General features: G+C 48.0%; 26 non-coding genes across 26 annotated transcripts; all 26 read right to left on the bottom strand.

Annotated features, from left to right (window-relative positions):
* Positions 1-1,287: 1,287 nt before the first annotated feature.
* trnag-ucc (transfer RNA glycine (anticodon UCC)) lies at positions 1,288-1,359 on the bottom strand. Its single transcript has one exon. It is a non-coding gene; the product is annotated as a tRNA-Gly (tRNA).
* Positions 1,360-1,644: 285 nt separating this feature from the next.
* Positions 1,645-1,759, bottom strand: LOC127980210 (U5 spliceosomal RNA). The gene has a single exon (XR_008159245.1). It is a non-coding gene; the product is annotated as a U5 spliceosomal RNA (small nuclear RNA).
* A 1,228-nt stretch (positions 1,760-2,987) lies between these two features.
* Positions 2,988-3,059, bottom strand: trnag-ucc (transfer RNA glycine (anticodon UCC)). Its single transcript has one exon. It is a non-coding gene; the product is annotated as a tRNA-Gly (tRNA).
* Positions 3,060-3,329: 270 nt separating this feature from the next.
* On the bottom strand, positions 3,330-3,401 carry trnag-ucc (transfer RNA glycine (anticodon UCC)). Its single transcript has one exon. It is a non-coding gene; the product is annotated as a tRNA-Gly (tRNA).
* Positions 3,402-3,686: 285 nt separating this feature from the next.
* On the bottom strand, positions 3,687-3,801 carry LOC127980211 (U5 spliceosomal RNA). The gene has a single exon (XR_008159246.1). It is a non-coding gene; the product is annotated as a U5 spliceosomal RNA (small nuclear RNA).
* A 1,226-nt stretch (positions 3,802-5,027) lies between these two features.
* Positions 5,028-5,099, bottom strand: trnag-ucc (transfer RNA glycine (anticodon UCC)). The gene has a single exon. It is a non-coding gene; the product is annotated as a tRNA-Gly (tRNA).
* A 270-nt stretch (positions 5,100-5,369) lies between these two features.
* On the bottom strand, positions 5,370-5,441 carry trnag-ucc (transfer RNA glycine (anticodon UCC)). The gene has a single exon. It is a non-coding gene; the product is annotated as a tRNA-Gly (tRNA).
* Positions 5,442-5,726: 285 nt separating this feature from the next.
* LOC127980213 (U5 spliceosomal RNA) lies at positions 5,727-5,841 on the bottom strand. Its single transcript, XR_008159248.1, has one exon. It is a non-coding gene; the product is annotated as a U5 spliceosomal RNA (small nuclear RNA).
* Positions 5,842-7,067: 1,226 nt separating this feature from the next.
* Positions 7,068-7,139, bottom strand: trnag-ucc (transfer RNA glycine (anticodon UCC)). Its single transcript has one exon. It is a non-coding gene; the product is annotated as a tRNA-Gly (tRNA).
* Positions 7,140-7,410: 271 nt separating this feature from the next.
* On the bottom strand, positions 7,411-7,482 carry trnag-ucc (transfer RNA glycine (anticodon UCC)). The gene has a single exon. It is a non-coding gene; the product is annotated as a tRNA-Gly (tRNA).
* A 285-nt stretch (positions 7,483-7,767) lies between these two features.
* On the bottom strand, positions 7,768-7,882 carry LOC127980214 (U5 spliceosomal RNA). Its single transcript, XR_008159249.1, has one exon. It is a non-coding gene; the product is annotated as a U5 spliceosomal RNA (small nuclear RNA).
* Positions 7,883-9,450: 1,568 nt separating this feature from the next.
* Positions 9,451-9,522, bottom strand: trnag-ucc (transfer RNA glycine (anticodon UCC)). The gene has a single exon. It is a non-coding gene; the product is annotated as a tRNA-Gly (tRNA).
* A 285-nt stretch (positions 9,523-9,807) lies between these two features.
* Positions 9,808-9,922, bottom strand: LOC127980216 (U5 spliceosomal RNA). The gene has a single exon (XR_008159250.1). It is a non-coding gene; the product is annotated as a U5 spliceosomal RNA (small nuclear RNA).
* A 1,225-nt stretch (positions 9,923-11,147) lies between these two features.
* On the bottom strand, positions 11,148-11,219 carry trnag-ucc (transfer RNA glycine (anticodon UCC)). Its single transcript has one exon. It is a non-coding gene; the product is annotated as a tRNA-Gly (tRNA).
* A 270-nt stretch (positions 11,220-11,489) lies between these two features.
* trnag-ucc (transfer RNA glycine (anticodon UCC)) lies at positions 11,490-11,561 on the bottom strand. The gene has a single exon. It is a non-coding gene; the product is annotated as a tRNA-Gly (tRNA).
* Positions 11,562-11,846: 285 nt separating this feature from the next.
* On the bottom strand, positions 11,847-11,961 carry LOC127980217 (U5 spliceosomal RNA). Its single transcript, XR_008159251.1, has one exon. It is a non-coding gene; the product is annotated as a U5 spliceosomal RNA (small nuclear RNA).
* A 1,229-nt stretch (positions 11,962-13,190) lies between these two features.
* On the bottom strand, positions 13,191-13,262 carry trnag-ucc (transfer RNA glycine (anticodon UCC)). Its single transcript has one exon. It is a non-coding gene; the product is annotated as a tRNA-Gly (tRNA).
* Positions 13,263-13,535: 273 nt separating this feature from the next.
* trnag-ucc (transfer RNA glycine (anticodon UCC)) lies at positions 13,536-13,607 on the bottom strand. Its single transcript has one exon. It is a non-coding gene; the product is annotated as a tRNA-Gly (tRNA).
* A 285-nt stretch (positions 13,608-13,892) lies between these two features.
* On the bottom strand, positions 13,893-14,007 carry LOC127980218 (U5 spliceosomal RNA). The gene has a single exon (XR_008159252.1). It is a non-coding gene; the product is annotated as a U5 spliceosomal RNA (small nuclear RNA).
* A 1,928-nt stretch (positions 14,008-15,935) lies between these two features.
* LOC127980219 (U5 spliceosomal RNA) lies at positions 15,936-16,050 on the bottom strand. Its single transcript, XR_008159253.1, has one exon. It is a non-coding gene; the product is annotated as a U5 spliceosomal RNA (small nuclear RNA).
* A 1,562-nt stretch (positions 16,051-17,612) lies between these two features.
* trnag-ucc (transfer RNA glycine (anticodon UCC)) lies at positions 17,613-17,684 on the bottom strand. Its single transcript has one exon. It is a non-coding gene; the product is annotated as a tRNA-Gly (tRNA).
* A 285-nt stretch (positions 17,685-17,969) lies between these two features.
* On the bottom strand, positions 17,970-18,084 carry LOC127980220 (U5 spliceosomal RNA). The gene has a single exon (XR_008159254.1). It is a non-coding gene; the product is annotated as a U5 spliceosomal RNA (small nuclear RNA).
* Positions 18,085-19,648: 1,564 nt separating this feature from the next.
* trnag-ucc (transfer RNA glycine (anticodon UCC)) lies at positions 19,649-19,720 on the bottom strand. The gene has a single exon. It is a non-coding gene; the product is annotated as a tRNA-Gly (tRNA).
* A 285-nt stretch (positions 19,721-20,005) lies between these two features.
* On the bottom strand, positions 20,006-20,120 carry LOC127980221 (U5 spliceosomal RNA). The gene has a single exon (XR_008159255.1). It is a non-coding gene; the product is annotated as a U5 spliceosomal RNA (small nuclear RNA).
* Positions 20,121-21,690: 1,570 nt separating this feature from the next.
* trnag-ucc (transfer RNA glycine (anticodon UCC)) lies at positions 21,691-21,762 on the bottom strand. The gene has a single exon. It is a non-coding gene; the product is annotated as a tRNA-Gly (tRNA).
* A 285-nt stretch (positions 21,763-22,047) lies between these two features.
* LOC127980222 (U5 spliceosomal RNA) lies at positions 22,048-22,162 on the bottom strand. Its single transcript, XR_008159256.1, has one exon. It is a non-coding gene; the product is annotated as a U5 spliceosomal RNA (small nuclear RNA).
* Positions 22,163-22,818: the final 656 nt, after the last annotated feature.

The following is a 22,818-nucleotide window of genomic DNA, read 5'->3' on the forward strand; positions in this document are numbered from 1 at the left end:
AGCCACCAGATCCAGTCTGTAACCGCTTCAGTCACCCGGATCCAGTCCGTATCCAGAGAAGATGGTGGATCAACACCTAGAAAGGACCTCTATGGCCCAGAAACACAGCGGAGACCGTGACAACTAGATGAGCCGCAGATACAAATCCCCTGTAAAGACCACCTGGACAAGACCACAGGAAACAGATGATTCTTCTGCACAGTCTGACATTCCTGCAGCCTGGAGCTGATCTACTGGTTTCGTCTGACAAGGGGAGAACTGTCTCCCCGACTGAGCCTGGTTTCTCACCGGGTTTTTTCTCCATCTTTTCACCGATCGAGTTTTGGTTTCTTGCCTCTGTCGCCTCTGGCAGGCGGAGCTTGGGACACTTCATGTACAGAGATATCGTTGACTTGATTGCAAATTATTGCACAGATACTATTTAAAACTGAACTTAGCTGAATGATGTCATCAAAGAGTTCAATAACGAAATGCCTTTAACTGTCATTTTGCTTTTTGACGCACTGTGTTCCTAATTAATGTTGTTCAGTTGCATTGACGCAATACTTTTTGTTTAAAGCGCAATTTAAAATAAAAAAAAAAAAAAAAAGAGTCCAAACAATGACCCCTGCTACGGGTAGTGTTCCAAGTGTTATGCGACTTCAGCTAATGATGGGTCCATCAGAAATTTTACGGTGCTAGGGCTGGGTCTGCGTCAGAAGAAGCCATGCATTGTTTAGTTATGTCAGTGCAGTGCCGTCGGTTGGGGGAGAAACGGCAGCATGCACGGCTCCTCGTTAGTATAGTGGACAGTATCTCCGCCTGTCACGCGGAAGACCGGGGTTCGATTCCCCGACGGGGAGAACTGGTTCTTTTCGTCTTCCGAACGATCCATCCAAAATTTTTGGTTGGAGTCGCAGGTCACAGAAGGAGTTCTGCTTCGACGTCAGCCCGAGCCAAAGGACATGCGTTGGCCGGGAATCGAACCCGGGTCAACTGCTTGGAAGGCAGCTATGCTCACCACTATACCATCAACGCAGGTGGAAGTCAGCAGCTTTATTGACGCACTGTGTTCCTAATTAATGTTGTTCAGTTGCATTGACACAATACTTTTTGTTTAAAGCGCAATTTAAAAAAAAAAAAAAAAAAAGAGTCCAAACAATGACCCCTGCTACGGGTAGTGTTGCAAGTGTTATGCGACTTCAGCTAATGATGGGTCCATCCGATATTATTCCATCCAAAAGTTTTGGGTGGAGGCACAGGTCACAGAGGGAGTTCTGCTTCGACGTCAGCCCGAGCCAAAGGACATGCGTTGGCCGGGAATCGAACCCGGGTCAACTGCTTGGAAGGCAGCTATGCTCACCACTATACCACCAACGCAGCAGGCATTCAGCAACTTGCGCCGTCAGTAAGAAGACTCGAAGTGCACGAGTCGCCGATAGGGCTAGAGGAGCAGATGAGATCTTTGTTCAGACCCATCACTAAAGAGAGCCTTCAAGAATTTGCATCCCGTCACGTACAAGAAAACGCTGCCTTCCCATCCGGCTAAATAAACACGAAGTGGTCAAACGCAGAGAGTGCCCATTCAGACGATGACCAGTGGCAAGCCCTCTCGCAGCATGCTGGCAGACGGTCAAACTGATTCTGCTCTTGACATTTCGATGTAGCTCTGCAGTGAGCAGAGCACCCAAAAATACAGGTCACTCGCAAAAGTTCCCCTCCACGGAAATCTTTAGTAAAAGGCGAAAGATTTATGCGACAATGAAGAGAAACTCGAGCTGTGTCTCCAAACGCTCGGGCCTGTGCGCTGCCTCTGTTAAACTACTACGCTCGCCAAGGGTCATCAAGGGTGACAACGCCTGCCCACATGTGTTTCGTCAGCACCCCCCCCCCCCCCCACTCCAAAACGGAGGAGTAAAACTCAAAAAAGTCCCCTCGGCCCACCAATAACCAAAAGCCCAATCAAGGCAATCTCTTTCTCATGCCTCTATCTGAAAAGTTGGATAAAATCTTATATGAAAAAAAAAGTATTTTAAAGAAATCCCTTATTCCGAGGTCACCGTAGCCACCAGATCCAGTCTGTAACCGCTTCAGTCACCCGGATCCAATCCGTATCCAGAGAAGATGGTGGATCAACACCTAGAAAGGACCTCTATGGCCCAGAAACACAGCGGAGACCGTGACAACTAGATGAGCCGCAGATACAAATCCCCTGTAAAGACCACCTGGACAAGACCACAGGAAACAGATGATTCTTCTGCACAGTCTGACATTCCTGCAGCCTGGAGCTGATCTACTGGTTTCGTCTGACAAGGGGAGAACTGTCTCCCCGACTGAGCCTGGTTTCTCACCGGGTTTTTTCTCCATCTTTTCACCGATCGAGTTTTGGTTTCTTGCCTCTGTCGCCTCTGGCAGGCGGAGCTTGGGACACTTCATGTACAGAGATATCGTTGACTTGATTGCAAATTATTGCACAGATACTATTTAAAACTGAACTTAGCTGAATGATGTCATCAAAGAGTTCAATAACGAAATGCCTTTAACTGTCATTTTGCTTTTTGACGCACTGTGTTCCTAATTAATGTTGTTCAGTTGCATTGACGCAATACTTTTTGTTTAAAGCGCAATTTAAAAAAAAAAAAAAAAAAAAAAGAGTCCAAACAATGACCCCTGCTACGGGTAGTGTTCCAAGTGTTATGCGACTTCAGCTAATGATGGGTCCATCAGAAATTTTACGGTGCTAGGGCTGGGTCTGCGTCAGAAGAAGCCATGCATTGTTTAGTTATGTCAGTGCAGTGCCGTCGGTTGGGGGAGAAACGGCAGCATGCACGGCTCCTCGTTAGTATAGTGGACAGTATCTCCGCCTGTCACGCGGAAGACCGGGGTTCGATTCCCCGACGGGGAGAACTGGTTCTTTTCGTCTTCCGAACGATCCATCCAAAATTTTTGGTTGGAGTCGCAGGTCACAGAAGGAGTTCTGCTTCGACGTCAGCCCGAGCCAAAGGACATGCGTTGGCCGGGAATCGAACCCGGGTCAACTGCTTGGAAGGCAGCTATGCTCACCACTATACCACCAACGCAGGTGGAAGTCAGCAGCTTTATTGACGCACTGTGTTCCTAATTAATGTTGTTCAGTTGCATTGACACAATACTTTTTGTTTAAAGCGCAATTTAAAAAAAAAAAAAAAAAAAGAGTCCAAACAATGACCCCTGCTACGGGTAGTGTTGCAAGTGTTATGCGACTTCAGCTAATGATGGGTCCATCCGATATTATTCCATCCAAAAGTTTTGGGTGGAGGCACAGGTCACAGAGGGAGTTCTGCTTCGACGTCAGCCCGAGCCAAAGGACATGCGTTGGCCGGGAATCGAACCCGGGTCAACTGCTTGGAAGGCAGCTATGCTCACCACTATACCACCAACGCAGCAGGCATTCAGCAACTTGCGCCGTCAGTAAGAAGACTCGAAGTGCACGAGTCGCCGATAGGGCTAGAGGAGCAGATGAGATCTTTGTTCAGACCCGTCACTAAAGAGAGCCTTCAAGAATTTGCATCCCGTCACGTACAAGAAAACGCTGCCTTCCCATCCGGCTAAATAAACACGAAGTGGTCAAACGCAGAGAGTGCCCATTCAGACGATGACCAGTGGCAAGCCCTCTCGCAGCATGCTGGCAGACGGTCAAACTGATTCTGCTCTTGACATTTCGATGTAGCTCTGCAGTGAGCAGAGCACCCAAAAATACAGGTCACTCGCAAAAGTTCCCCTCCACGGAAATCTTTAGTAAAAGGCGAAAGATTTATGCGACAATGAAGAGAAACTCGAGCTGTGTCTCCAAACGCTCGGGCCTGTGCGCTGCCTCTGTTAAACTACTACGCTCGCCAAGGGTCATCAAGGGTGACAACGCCTGCCCACATGTGTTTCGTCAGCACCCCCCCCCCCCCACTCCAAAACGGAGGAGTAAAACTCAAAAAAGTCCCCTCGGCCCACCAATAACCAAAAGCCCAATCAAGGCAATCTCTTTCTCATGCCTCTATCTGAAAAGTTGGATAAAATCTTATATGAAAAAAAAAGTATTTTAAAGAAATCCCTTATTCCGAGGTCACCGTAGCCACCAGATCCAGTCTGTAACCGCTTCAGTCACCCGGATCCAATCCGTATCCAGAGAAGATGGTGGATCAACACCTAGAAAGGACCTCTATGGCCCAGAAACACAGCGGAGACCGTGACAACTAGATGAGCCGCAGATACAAATCCCCTGTAAAGACCACCTGGACAAGACCACAGGAAACAGATGATTCTTCTGCACAGTCTGACATTCCTGCAGCCTGGAGCTGATCTACTGGTTTCGTCTGACAAGGGGAGAACTGTCTCCCCGACTGAGCCTGGTTTCTCACCGGGTTTTTTCTCCATCTTTTCACCGATCGAGTTTTGGTTTCTTGCCTCTGTCGCCTCTGGCAGGCGGAGCTTGGGACACTTCATGTACAGAGATATCGTTGACTTGATTGCAAATTATTGCACAGATACTATTTAAAACTGAACTTAGCTGAATGATGTCATCAAAGAGTTCAATAACGAAATGCCTTTAACTGTCATTTTGCTTTTTGACGCACTGTGTTCCTAATTAATGTTGTTCAGTTGCATTGACGCAATACTTTTTGTTTAAAGCGCAATTTAAAAAAAAAAAAAAAAAAAAAAGAGTCCAAACAATGACCCCTGCTACGGGTAGTGTTCCAAGTGTTATGCGACTTCAGCTAATGATGGGTCCATCAGAAATTTTACGGTGCTAGGGCTGGGTCTGCGTCAGAAGAAGCCATGCATTGTTTAGTTATGTCAGTGCAGTGCCGTCGGTTGGGGGAGAAACGGCAGCATGCACGGCTCCTCGTTAGTATAGTGGACAGTATCTCCGCCTGTCACGCGGAAGACCGGGGTTCGATTCCCCGACGGGGAGAACTGGTTCTTTTCGTCTTCCGAACGATCCATCCAAAATTTTTGGTTGGAGTCGCAGGTCACAGAAGGAGTTCTGCTTCGACGTCAGCCCGAGCCAAAGGACATGCGTTGGCCGGGAATCGAACCCGGGTCAACTGCTTGGAAGGCAGCTATGCTCACCACTATACCACCAACGCAGGTGGAAGTCAGCAGCTTTATTGACGCACTGTGTTCCTAATTAATGTTGTTCAGTTGCATTGACACAATACTTTTTGTTTAAAGCGCAATTTAAAAAAAAAAAAAAAAAAAGAGTCCAAACAATGACCCCTGCTACGGGTAGTGTTGCAAGTGTTATGCGACTTCAGCTAATGATGGGTCCATCCGATATTATTCCATCCAAAAGTTTTGGGTGGAGGCACAGGTCACAGAGGGAGTTCTGCTTCGACGTCAGCCCGAGCCAAAGGACATGCGTTGGCCGGGAATCGAACCCGGGTCAACTGCTTGGAAGGCAGCTATGCTCACCACTATACCACCAACGCAGCAGGCATTCAGCAACTTGCGCCGTCAGTAAGAAGACTCGAAGTGCACGAGTCGCCGATAGGGCTAGAGGAGCAGATGAGATCTTTGTTCAGACCCGTCACTAAAGAGAGCCTTCAAGAATTTGCATCCCGTCACGTACAAGAAAACGCTGCCTTCCCATCCGGCTAAATAAACACGAAGTGGTCAAACGCAGAGAGTGCCCATTCAGACGATGACCAGTGGCAAGCCCTCTCGCAGCATGCTGGCGGACGGTCAAACTGATTCTGCTCTTGACATTTCGATGTAGCTCTGCAGTGAGCAGAGCACCCAAAAATACAGGTCACTCGCAAAAGTTCCCCTCCACGGAAATCTTTAGTAAAAGGCGAAAGATTTATGCGACAATGAAGAGAAACTCGAGCTGTGTCTCCAAACGCTGGGGCCTGTGCGCTGCCTCTGTTAAACTACTACGCTCGCCAAGGGTCATCAAGGGTGACAACGCCTGCCCACATGTGTTTCGTCAGCACCCCCCCCCCCCCCCCACTCCAAAACGGAGGAGTAAAACTCAAAAAAGTCCCCTCGGCCCACCAATAACCAAAAGCCCAATCAAGGCAATCTCTTTCTCATGCCTCTATCTGAAAAGTTGGATAAAATCTTATATGAAAAAAAAAGTATTTTAAAGAAATCCCTTATTCCGAGGTCACCGTAGCCACCAGATCCAGTCTGTAACCGCTTCAGTCACCCGGATCCAATCCGTATCCAGAGAAGATGGTGGATCAACACCTAGAAAGGACCTCTATGGCCCAGAAACACAGCGGAGACCGTGACAACTAGATGAGCCGCAGATACAAATCCCCTGTAAAGACCACCTGGACAAGACCACAGGAAACAGATGATTCTTCTGCACAGTCTGACATTCCTGCAGCCTGGAGCTGATCTACTGGTTTCGTCTGACAAGGGGAGAACTGTCTCCCCGACTGAGCCTGGTTTCTCACCGGGTTTTTTCTCCATCTTTTCACCGATCGAGTTTTGGTTTCTTGCCTCTGTCGCCTCTGGCAGGCGGAGCTTGGGACACTTCATGTACAGAGATATCGTTGACTTGATTGCAAATTATTGCACAGATACTATTTAAAACTGAACTTAGCTGAATGATGTCATCAAAGAGTTCAATAACGAAATGCCTTTAACTGTCATTTTGCTTTTTGACGCACTGTGTTCCTAATTAATGTTGTTCAGTTGCATTGACGCAATACTTTTTGTTTAAAGCGCAATTTAAAAAAAAAAAAAAAAAAAGAGTCCAAACAATGACCCCTGCTACGGGTAGTGTTCCAAGTGTTATGCGACTTCAGCTAATGATGTGTCCATCAGAAATTTTACGGTGCTAGGGCTGGGTCTGCGTCAGAAGAAGCCATGCATTGTTTAGTTATGTCAGTGCAGTGCCGTCGGTTGGGGGAGAAACGGCAGCATGCACGGCTCCTCGTTAGTATAGTGGACAGTATCTCCGCCTGTCACGCGGAAGACCGGGGTTCGATTCCCCGACGGGGAGAGCTGGTTCTTTTCGTCTTCCGAACGATCCATCCAAAATTTTTGGTTGGAGTCGCAGGTCACAGAAGGAGTTCTGCTTCGACGTCAGCCCGAGCCAAAGGACATGCGTTGGCCGGGAATCGAACCCGGGTCAACTGCTTGGAAGGCAGCTATGCTCACCACTATACCACCAACGCAGGTGGAAGTCAGCAGCTTTATTGACGCACTGTGTTCCTAATTAATGTTGTTCAGTTGCATTGACACAATACTTTTTGTTTAAAGCGCAATTTAAAAAAAAAAAAAAAAAAAAGAGTCCAAACAATGACCCCTGCTACGGGTAGTGTTGCAAGTGTTATGCGACTTCAGCTAATGATGGGTCCATCCGATATTATTCCATCCAAAAGTTTTGGGTGGAGGCACAGGTCACAGAGGGAGTTCTGCTTCGACGTCAGCCCGAGCCAAAGGACATGCGTTGGCCGGGAATCGAACCCGGGTCAACTGCTTGGAAGGCAGCTATGCTCACCACTATACCACCAACGCAGCAGGCATTCAGCAACTTGCGCCGTCAGTAAGAAGACTCGAAGTGCACGAGTCGCCGATAGGGCTAGAGGAGCAGATGAGATCTTTGTTCAGACCCGTCACTAAAGAGAGCCTTCAAGAATTTGCATCCCGTCACGTACAAGAAAACGCTGCCTTCCCATCCGGCTAAATAAACACGAAGTGGTCAAACGCAGAGAGTGCCCATTCAGACGATGACCAGTGGCAAGCCCTCTCGCAGCATGCTGGCAGACGGTCAAACTGATTCTGCTCTTGACATTTCGATGTAGCTCTGCAGTGAGCAGAGCACCCAAAAATACAGGTCACTCGCAAAAGTTCCCCTCCACGGAAATCTTTAGTAAAAGGCGAAAGATTTATGCGACAATGAAGAGAAACTCGAGCTGTGTCTCCAAACGCTCGGGCCTGTGCGCTGCCTCTGTTAAACTACTACGCTCGCCAAGGGTCATCAAGGGTGACAACGCCTGCCCACATGTGTTTCGTCAGCACCCCCCCCCCCCCACTCCAAAACGGAGGAGTAAAACTCAAAAAAGTCCCCTCGGCCCACCAATAACCAAAAGCCCAATCAAGGCAATCTCTTTCTCATGCCTCTATCTGAAAAGTTGGATAAAATCTTATATGAAAAAAAAAGTATTTTAAAGAAATCCCTTATTCCGAGGTCACCGTAGCCACCAGATCCAGTCTGTAACCGCTTCAGTCACCCGGATCCAATCCGTATCCAGAGAAGATGGTGGATCAACACCTAGAAAGGACCTCTATGGCCCAGAAACACAGCGGAGACCGTGACAACTAGATGAGCCGCAGATACAAATCCCCTGTAAAGACCACCTGGACAAGACCACAGGAAACAGATGATTCTTCTGCACAGTCTGACATTCCTGCAGCCTGGAGCTGATCTACTGGTTTCGTCTGACAAGGGGAGAACTGTCTCCCCGACTGAGCCTGGTTTCTCACCGGGTTTTTTCTCCATCTTTTCACCGATCGAGTTTTGGTTTCTTGCCTCTGTCGCCTCTGGCAGGCGGAGCTTGGGACACTTCATGTACAGAGATATCGTTGACTTGATTGCAAATTATTGCACAGATACTATTTAAAACTGAACTTAGCTGAATGATGTCATCAAAGAGTTCAATAACGAAATGCCTTTAACTGTCATTTTGCTTTTTGACGCACTGTGTTCCTAATTAATGTTGTTCAGTTGCATTGACGCAATACTTTTTGTTTAAAGCGCAATTTAAAAAAAAAAAAAAAAAAAAAAGAGTCCAAACAATGACCCCTGCTACGGGTAGTGTTCCAAGTGTTATGCGACTTCAGCTAATGATGGGTCCATCAGAAATTTTACGGTGCTAGGGCTGGGTCTGCGTCAGAAGAAGCCATGCATTGTTTAGTTATGTCAGTGCAGTGCCGTCGGTTGGGGGAGAAACGGCAGCATGCACGGCTCCTCGTTAGTATAGTGGACAGTATCTCCGCCTGTCACGCGGAAGACCGGGGTTCGATTCCCCGACGGGGAGAACTGGTTCTTTTCGTCTTCCGAACGATCCATCCAAAATTTTTGGTTGGAGTCGCAGGTCACAGAAGGAGTTCTGCTTCGACGTCAGCCCGAGCCAAAGGACATGCGTTGGCCGGGAATCGAACCCGGGTCAACTGCTTGGAAGGCAGCTATGCTCACCACTATACCATCAACGCAGGTGGAAGTCAGCAGCTTTATTGACGCACTGTGTTCCTAATTAATGTTGTTCAGTTGCATTGACACAATACTTTTTGTTTAAAGCGCAATTTAAAAAAAAAAAAAAAAAAAGAGTCCAAACAATGACCCCTGCTACGGGTAGTGTTGCAAGTGTTATGCGACTTCAGCTAATGATGGGTCCATCCGATATTATTCCATCCAAAAGTTTTGGGTGGAGGCACAGGTCACAGAGGGAGTTCTGCTTCGACGTCAGCCCGAGCCAAAGGACATGCGTTGGCCGGGAATCGAACCCGGGTCAACTGCTTGGAAGGCAGCTATGCTCACCACTATACCACCAACGCAGCAGGCATTCAGCAACTTGCGCCGTCAGTAAGAAGACTCGAAGTGCACGAGTCGCCGATAGGGCTAGAGGAGCAGATGAGATCTTTGTTCAGACCCGTCACTAAAGAGAGCCTTCAAGAATTTGCATCCCGTCACGTACAAGAAAACGCTGCCTTCCCATCCGGCTAAATAAACACGAAGTGGTCAAACGCAGAGAGTGCCCATTCAGACGATGACCAGTGGCAAGCCCTCTCGCAGCATGCTGGCAGACGGTCAAACTGATTCTGCTCTTGACATTTCGATGTAGCTCTGCAGTGAGCAGAGCACCCAAAAATACAGGTCACTCGCAAAAGTTCCCCTCCACGGAAATCTTTAGTAAAAGGCGAAAGATTTATGCGACAATGAAGAGAAACTCGAGCTGTGTCTCCAAACGCTCGGGCCTGTGCGCTGCCTCTGTTAAACTACTATGCTCGCCAAGGGTCATCAAGGGTGACAACGCCTGCCCACATGTGTTTCGTCAGCACCCCCCCCCCCCACTCCAAAACGGAGGAGTAAAACTCAAAAAAGTCCCCTCGGCCCACCAATAACCAAAAGCCCAATCAAGGCAATCTCTTTCTCATGCCTCTATCTGAAAAGTTGGATAAAATCTTATATGAAAAAAAAAGTATTTTAAAGAAATCCCTTATTCCGAGGTCACCGTAGCCACCAGATCCAGTCTGTAACCGCTTCAGTCACCCGGATCCAATCCGTATCCAGAGAAGATGGTGGATCAACACCTAGAAAGGACCTCTATGGCCCAGAAACACAGCGGAGACCGTGACAACTAGATGAGCCGCAGATACAAATCCCCTGTAAAGACCACCTGGACAAGACCACAGGAAACAGATGATTCTTCTGCACAGTCTGACATTCCTGCAGCCTGGAGCTGATCTACTGGTTTCGTCTGACAAGGGGAGAACTGTCTCCCCGACTGAGCCTGGTTTCTCACCGGGTTTTTTCTCCATCTTTTCACCGATCGAGTTTTGGTTTCTTGCCTCTGTCGCCTCTGGCAGGCGGAGCTTGGGACACTTCATGTACAGAGATATCGTTGACTTGATTGCAAATTATTGCACAGATACTATTTAAAACTGAACTTAGCTGAATGATGTCATCAAAGAGTTCAATAACGAAATGCCTTTAACTGTCATTTTGCTTTTTGACGCACTGTGTTCCTAATTAATGTTGTTCAGTTGCATTGACGCAATACTTTTTGTTTAAAGCGCAATTTAAAAAAAAAAAAAAAAAAAAAAGAGTCCAAACAATGACCCCTGCTACGGGTAGTGTTCCAAGTGTTATGCGACTTCAGCTAATGATGGGTCCATCAGAAATTTTACGGTGCTAGGGCTGGGTCTGCGTCAGAAGAAGCCATGCATTGTTTAGTTATGTCAGTGCAGTGCCGTCGGTTGGGGGAGAAACGGCAGCATGCACGGCTCCTCGTTAGTATAGTGGACAGTATCTCCGCCTGTCACGCGGAAGACCGGGGTTCGATTCCCCGACGGGGAGAACTGGTTCTTTTCGTCTTCCGAACGATCCATCCAAAATTTTTGGTTGGAGTCGCAGGTCACAGAAGGAGTTCTGCTTCGACGTCAGCCCGAGCCAAAGGACATGCGTTGGCCGGGAATCGAACCCGGGTCAACTGCTTGGAAGGCAGCTATGCTCACCACTATACCACCAACGCAGGTGGAAGTCAGCAGCTTTATTGACGCACTGTGTTCCTAATTAATGTTGTTCAGTTGCATTGACACAATACTTTTTGTTTAAAGCGCAATTTAAAAAAAAAAAAAAAAAAAGAGTCCAAACAATGACCCCTGCTACGGGTAGTGTTGCAAGTGTTATGCGACTTCAGCTAATGATGGGTCCATCCGATATTATTCCATCCAAAAGTTTTGGGTGGAGGCACAGGTCACAGAGGGAGTTCTGCTTCGACGTCAGCCCGAGCCAAAGGACATGCGTTGGCCGGGAATCGAACCCGGGTCAACTGCTTGGAAGGCAGCTATGCTCACCACTATACCACCAACGCAGCAGGCATTCAGCAACTTGCGCCGTCAGTAAGAAGACTCGAAGTGCACGAGTCGCCGATAGGGCTAGAGGAGCAGATGAGATCTTTGTTCAGACCCGTCACTAAAGAGAGCCTTCAAGAATTTGCATCCCGTCACGTACAAGAAAACGCTGCCTTCCCATCCGGCTAAATAAACACGAAGTGGTCAAACGCAGAGAGTGCCCATTCAGACGATGACCAGTGGCAAGCCCTCTCGCAGCATGCTGGCGGACGGTCAAACTGATTCTGCTCTTGACATTTCGATGTAGCTCTGCAGTGAGCAGAGCACCCAAAAATACAGGTCACTCGCAAAAGTTCCCCTCCACGGAAATCTTTAGTAAAAGGCGAAAGATTTATGCGACAATGAAGAGAAACTCGAGCTGTGTCTCCAAACGCTCGGGCCTGTGCGCTGCCTCTGTTAAACTACTACGCTCGCCAAGGGTCATCAAGGGTGACAACGCCTGCCCACATGTGTTTCGTCAGCACCCCCCCCCCCCCCACTCCAAAACGGAGGAGTAAAACTCAAAAAAGTCCCCTCGGCCCACCAATAACCAAAAGCCCAATCAAGGCAATCTCTTTCTCATGCCTCTATCTGAAAAGTTGGATAAAATCTTATATGAAAAAAAAAGTATTTTAAAGAAATCCCTTATTCCGAGGTCACCGTAGCCACCAGATCCAGTCTGTAACCGCTTCAGTCACCCGGATCCAATCCGTATCCAGAGAAGATGGTGGATCAACACCTAGAAAGGACCTCTATGGCCCAGAAACACAGCGGAGACCGTGACAACTAGATGAGCCGCAGATACAAATCCCCTGTAAAGACCACCTGGACAAGACCACAGGAAACAGATGATTCTTCTGCACAGTCTGACATTCCTGCAGCCTGGAGCTGATCTACTGGTTTCGTCTGACAAGGGGAGAACTGTCTCCCCGACTGAGCCTGGTTTCTCACCGGGTTTTTTCTCCATCTTTTCACCGATCGAGTTTTGGTTTCTTGCCTCTGTCGCCTCTGGCAGGCGGAGCTTGGGACACTTCATGTACAGAGATATCGTTGACTTGATTGCAAATTATTGCACAGATACTATTTAAAACTGAACTTAGCTGAATGATGTCATCAAAGAGTTCAATAACGAAATGCCTTTAACTGTCATTTTGCTTTTTGACGCACTGTGTTCCTAATTAATGTTGTTCAGTTGCATTGACGCAATACTTTTTGTTTAAAGCGCAATTTAAAAAAAAAAAAAAAAAAAAAAAAGAGTCCAAACAATGACCCCTGCTACGGGTAGTGTTCCAAGTGTTATGCGACTTCAGCTAATGATGGGTCCATCAGAAATTTTACGGTGCTAGGGCTGGGTCTGCGTCAGAAGAAGCCATGCATTGATTAGTTATGTCAGTGCAGTGCCGTCGGTTGGGGGAGAAACGGCAGCATGCACGGCTCCTCGTTAGTATAGTGGACAGTATCTCCGCCTGTCACGCGGAAGACCGGGGTTCGATTCCCCGACGGGGAGAGCTGGTTCTTTTCGTCTTCCGAACGATCCATCCAAAATTTTTGGTTGGAGTCGCAGGTCACAGAAGGAGTTCTGCTTCGACGTCAGCCCGAGCCAAAGGACATGCGTTGGCCGGGAATCGAACCCGGGTCAACTGCTTGGAAGGCAGCTATGCTCACCACTATACCACCAACGCAGGTGGAAGTCAGCAGCTTTATTGACGCACTGTGTTCCTAATTAATGTTGTTCAGTTGCATTGACACAATACTTTTTGTTTAAAGCGCAATTTAAAAAAAAAAAAAAAAAAAAAAGAGTCCAAACAATGACCCCTGCTACGGGTAGTGTTGCAAGTGTTATGCGACTTCAGCTAATGATGGGTCCATCCGATATTATTCCATCCAAAAGTTTTGGGTGGAGGCACAGGTCACAGAGGGAGTTCTGCTTCGACGTCAGCCCGAGCCATAGGACATGCGTTGGCCGGGAATCGAACCCGGGTCAACTGCTTGGAAGGCAGCTATGCTCACCACTATACCACCAACGCAGCAGGCATTCAGCAACTTGCGCCGTCAGTAAGAAGACTCGAAGTGCACGAGTCGCCGATAGGGCTAGAGGAGCAGATGAGATCTTTGTTCAGACCCGTCACTAAAGAGAGCCTTCAAGAATTTGCATCCCGTCACGTACAAGAAAACGCTGCCTTCCCATCCGGCTAAATAAACACGAAGTGGTCAAACGCAGAGAGTGCCCATTCAGACGATGACCAGTGGCAAGCCCTCTCGCAGCATGCTGGCGGACGGTCAAACTGATTCTGCTCTTGACATTTCGATGTAGCTCTGCAGTGAGCAGAGCACCCAAAAATACAGGTCACTCGCAAAAGTTCCCCTCCACGGAAATCTTTAGTAAAAGGCGAAAGATTTATGCGACAATGAAGAGAAACTCGAGCTGTGTCTCCAAACGCTCGGGCCTGTGCGCTGCCTCTGTTAAACTACTACGCTCGCCAAGGGTCATCAAGGGTGACAACGCCTGCCCACATGTGTTTCGTCAGCACCCCCCCCCCCCCCCACTCCAAAACGGAGGAGTAAAACTCAAAAAAGTCCCCTCGGCCCACCAATAACCAAAAGCCCAATCAAGGCAATCTCTTTCTCATGCCTCTATCTGAAAAGTTGGATAAAATCTTATATGAAAAAAAAAGTATTTTAAAGAAATCCCTTATTCCGAGGTCACCGTAGCCACCAGATCCAGTCTGTAACCGCTTCAGTCACCCGGATCCAGTCCGTATCCAGAGAAGATGGTGGATCAACACCTAGAAAGGACCTCTATGGCCCAGAAACACAGCGGAGACCGTGACAACTAGATGAGCCGCAGATACAAATCCCCTGTAAAGACCACCTGGACAAGACCACAGGAAACAGATGATTCTTCTGCACAGTCTGACATTCCTGCAGCCTGGAGCTGATCTACTGGTTTCGTCTGACAAGGGGAGAACTGTCTCCCCGACTGAGCCTGGTTTCTCACCGGGTTTTTTCTCCATCTTTTCACCGATCGAGTTTTGGTTTCTTGCCTCTGTCGCCTCTGGCAGGCGGAGCTTGGGACACTTCATGTACAGAGATATCATTGACTTGATTGCAAATTATTGCACAGATACTATTTAAAACTGAACTTAGCTGAATGATGTCATCAAAGAGTTCAATAACGAAATGCCTTTAACTGTCATTTTGCTTTTTGACGCACTGTGTTCCTAATTAATGTTGTTCAGTTGCATTGACGCAATACTTTTTGTTTAAAGCGCAATTAAAAAAAAAAAAAAAAAAAAAAGAGTCCAAACAATGACCCCTGCTACGGGTAGTGTTCCAAGTGTTATGCGACTTCAGCTAATGATGGGTCCATCAGAAATTTTACGGTGCTAGGGCTGGGTCTGCGTCAGAAGAAGCCATGCATTGTTTAGTTATGTCAGTGCAGTGCCGTCGGTTGGGGGAGAAACGGCAGCATGCACGGCTCCTCGTTAGTATAGTGGACAGTATCTCCGCCTGTCACGCGGAAGACAGGGGTTCGATTCCCCGACGGGGAGAGCTGGTTCTTTTCGTCTTCCGAACGATCCATCCAAAATTTTTGGTTGGAGTCGCAGGTCACAGAAGGAGTTCTGCTTCGACGTCAGCCCGAGCCAAAGGACATGCGTTGGCCGGGAATCGAACCCGGGTCAACTGCTTGGAAGGCAGCTATGCTCAACACTATACCACCAACGCAGGTGGAAGTCAGCAGCTTTATTGACGCACTGTGTTCCTAATTAATGTTGTTCAGTTGCATTGACACAATACTTTTTGTTTAAAGCGCAATTAAAAAAAAAAAAAAAAAAAAAAGAGTCCAAACAATGACCCCTGCTACGGGTAGTGTTGCAAGTGTTATGCGACTTCAGCTAATGATGGGTCCATCCGATATTATTCCATCCAAAAGTTTTGGGTGGAGGCACAGGTCACAGAGGGAGTTCTGCTTCGACGTCAGCCCGAGCCAAAGGACATGCGTTGGCCGGGAATCGAACCCGGGTCAACTGCTTGGAAGGCAGCTATGCTCACCACTATACCAACAACGCAGCAGGCATTCAGCAACTTGCGCCGTCAGTAAGAAGACTCGAAGTGCACGAGTCGCCGATAGGGCTAGAGGAGCAGATGAGATCTTTGTTCAGACCCGTCACTAAAGAGAGCCTTCAAGAATTTGCATCCCGTCACGTACAAGAAAACGCTGCCTTCCCATCCGGCTAAATAAACACGAAGTGGTCAAACGCAGAGAGTGCCCATTCAGACGATGACCAGTGGCAAGCCCTCTCGCAGCATGCTGGCGGACGGTCAAACTGATTCTGCTCTTGACATTTCGATGTAGCTCTGCAGTGAGCAGAGCACCCAAAAATACAGGTCACTCGCAAAAGTTCCCCTCCACGGAAATCTTTAGTAAAAGGCGAAAGATTTATGCGACAATGAAGAGAAACTCGAGCTGTGTCTCCAAACGCTCGGGCCTGTGCGATGCCTCTGTTAAACTACTACGCTCGCCAAGGGTCATCAAGGGTGACAACGCCTGCCCACATGTGTTTCGTCAGCACCCCCCCCCCCCACTCCAAAACGGAGGAGTAAAACTCAAAAAAGTCCCCTCGGCCCACCAATAACCAAAAGCCCAATCAAGGCAATCTCTTTCTCATGCCTCTATCTGAAAAGTTGGATAAAATCTTATATGAAAAAAAAAGTCTTTTAAAGAAATCCCTTATTCCGAGGTCACCGTAGCCACCAGATCCAGTCTGTATCCGCTTCAGTCACCCGGATCCAGTCCGTATCCAGAGAAGATGGTGGATCAACACCTAGAAAGGACCTCTATGGCCCAGAAACACAGCGGAGACCGTGACAACTAGATGAGCCGCAGATACAAATCCCCTGTAAAGACCACCTGGACAAGACCACAGGAAACAGATGATTCTTCTGCACAGTCTGACATTCCTGCAGCCTGGAGCTGATCTACTGGTTTCATCTGACAAGGGGAGAACTGTCTCCCCGACTGAGCCTGGTTTCTCACCGGGTTTTTTCTCCATCTTTTCACCGATCGAGTTTTGGTTTCTTGCCTCTGTCGCCTCTGGCAGGCGGAGCTTGGGACACTTCATGTACAGAGATATCGTTGACTTGATTGCAAATTATTGCACAGATACTATTTAAAACTGAACTTAGCTGAATGATGTCATCAAAGAGTTCAATAACGAAATGCCTTTAACTGTCATTTTGCTTTTTGACGCACTGTGTTCCTAATTAATGTTGTTCAGTTGCATTGACGCAATACTTTTTGTTTAAAGCGCAATTAAAAAAAAAAAAAAAAAGAGTCCAAACAATGACCCCTGCTACGGGTAGTGTTCCAAGTGTTATGCGACTTCAGCTAATGATGGGTCCATCAGAAATTTTACGGTGCTAGGGCTGGGTCTGCGTCAGAAGAAGCCATGCATTGTTTAGTTATGTCAGTGCAGTGCCGTCGGTTGGGGGAGAAACGGCAGCATGCACGGCTCCTCGTTAGTATAGTGGACAGTATCTCCGCCTGTCACGCGGAAGACCGGGGTTCGATTCCCCGACGGGGAGAGCTGGTTCTTTTCGTCTTCCGAACGATCCATCCAAAATTTTTGGTTGGAGTCGCAGGTCACAGAAGGAGTTCTGCTTCGACGTCAGCCCGAGCCAAAGGACATGCGTTGGCCGGGAATCGAACCCGGGTCAACTGCTTGGAAGGCAGCTATGCTCAACACTATACCACCAACGCAGGTGGAAGTCAGCAGCTTTATTGACGCACTGTGTTCCTAATTAATGTTGTTCAGTTGCATTGACACAATACTTTTTGTTTAAAGCGCAATTAAAAAAAAAAAAAAAAAAAAAGAGTCCAAACAATGACCCCTGCTACGGGTAGTGTTGCAAGTGTTATGCGACTTCAGCTAATGATGGGTCCATCCGATATTATTCCATCCAAAAGTTTTGGGTGGAGGCACAGGTCACAGAGGGAGTTCTGCTTCGACGTCAGCCCGAGCCAAAGGACATGCGTTGGCCGGGAATCGAACCCGGGTCAACTGCTTGGAAGGCAGCTATGCTCACCACTATACCACCAACGCAGCAGGCATTCAGCAACTTGCGCCGTCAGTAAGAAGACTCGAAGTGCACGAGTCGCCGATAGGGCTAGAGGAGCAGATGAGATCTTTGTTCAGACCCGTCACTAAAGAGAGCCTTCAAGAATTTGCATCCCGTCACGTACAAGAAAACGCTGCCTTCCCATCCGGCTAAATAAACACGAAGTGGTCAAACGCAGAGAGTGCCCATTCAGACGATGACCAGTGGCAAGCCCTCTCGCAGCATGCTGGCGGACGGTCAAACTGATTCTGCTCTTGACATTTCGATGTAGCTCTGCAGTGAGCAGAGCACCCAAAAATACAGGTCACTCGCAAAAGTTCCCCTCCACGGAAATCTTTAGTAAAAGGCGAAAGATTTATGCGACAATGAAGAGAAACTCGAGCTGTGTCTCCAAACGCTCGGGCCTGTGCGCTGCCTCTGTTAAACTACTACGCTCGCCAAGGGTCATCAAGGGTGACAACGCCTGCCCACATGTGTTTCGTCAGCACCCCCCCCCCCCCCACTCCAAAACGGAGGAGTAAAACTCAAAAAAGTCCCCTCGGCCCACCAATAACCAAAAGCCCAATCAAGGCAATCTCTTTCTCATGCCTCTATCTGAAAAGTTGGATAAAATCTTATATGAAAAAAAAAGTATTTTAAAGAAATCCCTTATTCCGAGGTCACCGTAGCCACCAGATCCAGTCTGTAACCGCTTCAGTCACCCGGATCCAGTCCGTATCCAGAGAAGATGGTGGATCAACACCTAGAAAGGACCTCTATGGCCCAGAAACACAGCGGAGACCGTGACAACTAGATGAGCCGCAGATACAAATCCCCTGTAAAGACCACCTGGACAAGACCACAGGAAACAGATGATTCTTCTGCACAGTCTGACATTCCTGCAGCCTGGAGCTGATCTACTGGTTTCGTCTGACAAGGGGAGAACTGTCTCCCCGACTGAGCCTGGTTTCTCACCGGGTTTTTTCTCCATCTTTTCACCGATCGAGTTTTGGTTTCTTGCCTCTGTCGCCTCTGGCAGGCGGAGCTTGGGACACTTCATGTACAGAGATATCGTTGACTTGATTGCAAATTATTGCACAGATACTATTTAAAACTGAACTTAGCTGAATGATGTCATCAAAGAGTTCAATAACGAAATGCCTTTAACTGTCATTTTGCTTTTTGACGCACTGTGTTCCTAATTAATGTTGTTCAGTTGCATTGACGCAATACTTTTTGTTTAAAGCGCAATTAAAAAAAAAAAAAAAAAGAGTCCAAACAATGACCCCTGCTACGGGTAGTGTTCCAAGTGTTATGCGACTTCAGCTAATGATGGGTCCATCAGAAATTTTACGGTGCTAGGGCTGGGTCTGCGTCAGAAGAAGCCATGCATTGTTTAGTTATGTCAGTGCAGTGCCGTCGGTTGGGGGAGAAACGGCAGCATGCACGGCTCCTCGTTAGTATAGTGGACAGTATCTCCGCCTGTCACGCGGAAGACCGGGGTTCGATTCCCCGACGGGGAGAGCTGGTTCTTTTCGTCTTCCGAACGATCCATCCAAAATTTTTGGTTGGAGTCGCAGGTCACAGAAGGAGTTCTGCTTCGACGTCAGCCCGAGCCAAAGGACATGCGTTGGCCGGGAATCGAACCCGGGTCAACTGCTTGGAAGGCAGCTATGCTCAACACTATACCACCAACGCAGGTGGAAGTCAGCAGCTTTATTGACGCACTGTGTTCCTAATTAATGTTGTTCAGTTGCATTGACACAATACTTTTTGTTTAAAGCGCAATTAAAAAAAAAAAAAAAAAAAAAGAGTCCAAACAATGACCCCTGCTACGGGTAGTGTTGCAAGTGTTATGCGACTTCAGCTAATGATGGGTCCATCCGATATTATTCCATCCAAAAGTTTTGGGTGGAGGCACAGGTCACAGAGGGAGTTCTGCTTCGACGTCAGCCCGAGCCAAAGGACATGCGTTGGCCGGGAATCGAACCCGGGTCAACTGCTTGGAAGGCAGCTATGCTCACCACTATACCACCAACGCAGCAGGCATTCAGCAACTTGCGCCGTCAGTAAGAAGACTAGAAGTGCACGAGTCGCCGATAGGGCTAGAGGAGCAGATGAGATCTTTGTTCAGACCCGTCACTAAAGAGAGCCTTCAAGAATTTGCATCCCGTCACGTACAAGAAAACGCTGCCTTCCCATCCGGCTAAATAAACACGAAGTGGTCAAACGCAGAGAGTGCCCATTCAGACGATGACCAGTGGCAAGCCCTCTCGCAGCATGCTGGCGGACGGTCAAACTGATTCTGCTCTTGACATTTCGATGTAGCTCTGCAGTGAGCAGAGCACCCAAAAATACAGGTCACTCGCAAAAGTTCCCCTCCACGGAAATCTTTAGTAAAAGGCGAAAGATTTATGCGACAATGAAGAGAAACTCGAGCTGTGTCTCCAAACGCTCGGGCCTGTGCGCTGCCTCTGTTAAACTACTACGCTCGCCAAGGGTCATCAAGGGTGACAACGCCTGCCCACATGTGTTTCGTCAGCACCCCCCCCCCCCCCCACTCCAAAACGGAGGAGTAAAACTCAAAAAAGTCCCCTCGGCCCACCAATAACCAAAAGCCCAATCAAGGCAATCTCTTTCTCATGCCTCTATCTGAAAAGTTGGATAAAATCTTATATGAAAAAAAAAGTATTTTAAAGAAATCCCTTATTCCGAGGTCACCGTAGCCACCAGATCCAGTCTGTAACCGCTTCAGTCACCCGGATCCAGTCCGTATCCAGAGAAGATGGTGGATCAACACCTAGAAAGGACCTCTATGGCCCAGAAACACAGCGGAGACCGTGACAACTAGATGAGCCGCAGATACAAATCCCCTGTAAAGACCACCTGGACAAGACCACAGGAAACAGATGATTCTTCTGCACAGTCTGACATTCCTGCAGCCTGGAGCTGATCTACTGGTTTCGTCTGACAAGGGGAGAACTGTCTCCCCGACTGAGCCTGGTTTCTCACCGGGTTTTTTCTCCATCTTTTCACCGATCGAGTTTTGGTTTCTTGCCTCTGTCGCCTCTGGCAGGCGGAGCTTGGGACACTTCATGTACAGAGATATCATTGACTTGATTGCAAATTATTGCACAGATACTATTTAAAACTGAACTTAGCTGAATGATGTCATCAAAGAGTTCAATAACGAAATGCCTTTAACTGTCATTTTGCTTTTTGACGCACTGTGTTCCTAATTAATGTTGTTCAGTTGCATTGACGCAATACTTTTTGTTTAAAGCGCAATTAAAAAAAAAAAAAAAAAAAAAGATTCCAAACAATGACCCCTGCTACGGGTAGTGTTCCAAGTGTTATGCGACTTCAGCTAATGATGGGTCCATCAGAAATTTTACGGTTCTAGGGCTGGGTCTGCGTCAGAAGAAGCCATGCATTGTTTAGTTATGTCAGTGCAGTGCCGTCGGTTGGGGGAGAAACGGCAGCATGCACGGCTCCTCGTTAGTATAGTGGACAGTATCTCCGCCTGTCACGCGGAAGACCGGGGTTCGATTCCCCGACGGGGAGAGCTGGTTCTTTTCGTCTTCCGAACGATCCATCCAAAATTTTTGGTTGGAGTCGCTGGTCACAGAAGGAGTTCTGCTTCGACGTCAGCCCGAGCCAAAGGACATGCGTTGGCCGGGAATCGAACCCGGGTCAACTGCTTGGAAGGCAGCTATGCTCAACACTATACCACCAACGCAGGTGGAAGTCAGCAGCTTTATTGACGCACTGTGTTCCTAATTAATGTTGTTCAGTTGCATTGACACAATACTTTTTGTTTAAAGCGCAATTAAAAAAAAAAAAAAAAAAAAAAGAGTCCAAACAATGACCCCTGCTACGGGTAGTGTTGCAAGTGTTATGCGACTTCAGCTAATGATGGGTCCATCCGATATTATTCCATCCAAAAGTTTTGGGTGGAGGCACAGGTCACAGAGGGAGTTCTGCTTCGACGTCAGCCCGAGCCAAAGGACATGCGTTGGCCGGGAATCGAACCCGGGTCAACTGCTTGGAAGGCAGCTATGCTCACCACTATACCACCAACGCAGCAGGCATTCAGCAACTTGCGCCGTCAGTAAGAAGACTCGAAGTGCACGAGTCGCCGATAGGGCTAGAGGAGCAGATGAGATCTTTGTTCAGACCCGTCACTAAAGAGAGCCTTCAAGAATTTGCATCCCGTCACGTACAAGAAAACGCTGCCTTCCCATCCGGCTAAATAAACACGAAGTGGTCAAACGCAGAGAGTGCCCATTCAGACGATGACCAGTGGCAAGCCCTCTCGCAGCATGCTGGCGGACGGTCAAACTGATTCTGCTCTTGACATTTCGATGTAGCTCTGCAGTGAGCAGAGCACCCAAAAATACAGGTCACTCGCAAAAGTTCCCCTCCACGGAAATCTTTAGTAAAAGGCGAAAGATTTATGCGACAATGAAGAGAAACTCGAGCTGTGTCTCCAAACGCTCGGGCCTGTGCGCTGCCTCTGTTAAACTACTACGCTCGCCAAGGGTCATCAAGGGTGACAACGCCTGCCCACATGTGTTTCGTCAGCACCCCCCCCCCCCCCCCACTCCAAAACGGAGGAGTAAAACTCAAAAAAGTCCCCTCGGCCCACCAATAACCAAAAGCCCAATCAAGGCAATCTCTTTCTCATGCCTCTATCTGAAAAGTTGGATAAAATCTTATATGAAAAAAAAAGTATTTTAAAGAAATCCCTTATTCCGAGGTCACCGTAGCCACCAGATCCAGTCTGTAACCGCTTCAGTCACCCGGATCCAGTCCGTATCCAGAGAAGATGGTGGATCAACACCTAGAAAGGACCTCTATGGCCCAGAAACACAGCGGAGACCGTGACAACTAGATGAGCCGCAGATACAAATCCCCTGTAAAGACCACCTGGACAAGACCACAGGAAACAGATGATTCTTCTGCACAGTCTGACATTCCTGCAGCCTGGAGCTGATCTACTGGTTTCGTCTGACAAGGGGAGAACTGTCTCCCCGACTGAGCCTGGTTTCTCACCGGGTTTTTTCTCCATCTTTTCACCGATCGAGTTTTGGTTTCTTGCCTCTGTCGCCTCTGGCAGGCGGAGCTTGGGACACTTCA

The sequence above is a fragment of the Carassius gibelio genome, chromosome B19 (assembly GCF_023724105.1).
Source record: "Carassius gibelio isolate Cgi1373 ecotype wild population from Czech Republic chromosome B19, carGib1.2-hapl.c, whole genome shotgun sequence".
Classification (NCBI taxonomy): domain Eukaryota; kingdom Metazoa; phylum Chordata; class Actinopteri; order Cypriniformes; family Cyprinidae; genus Carassius; species Carassius gibelio.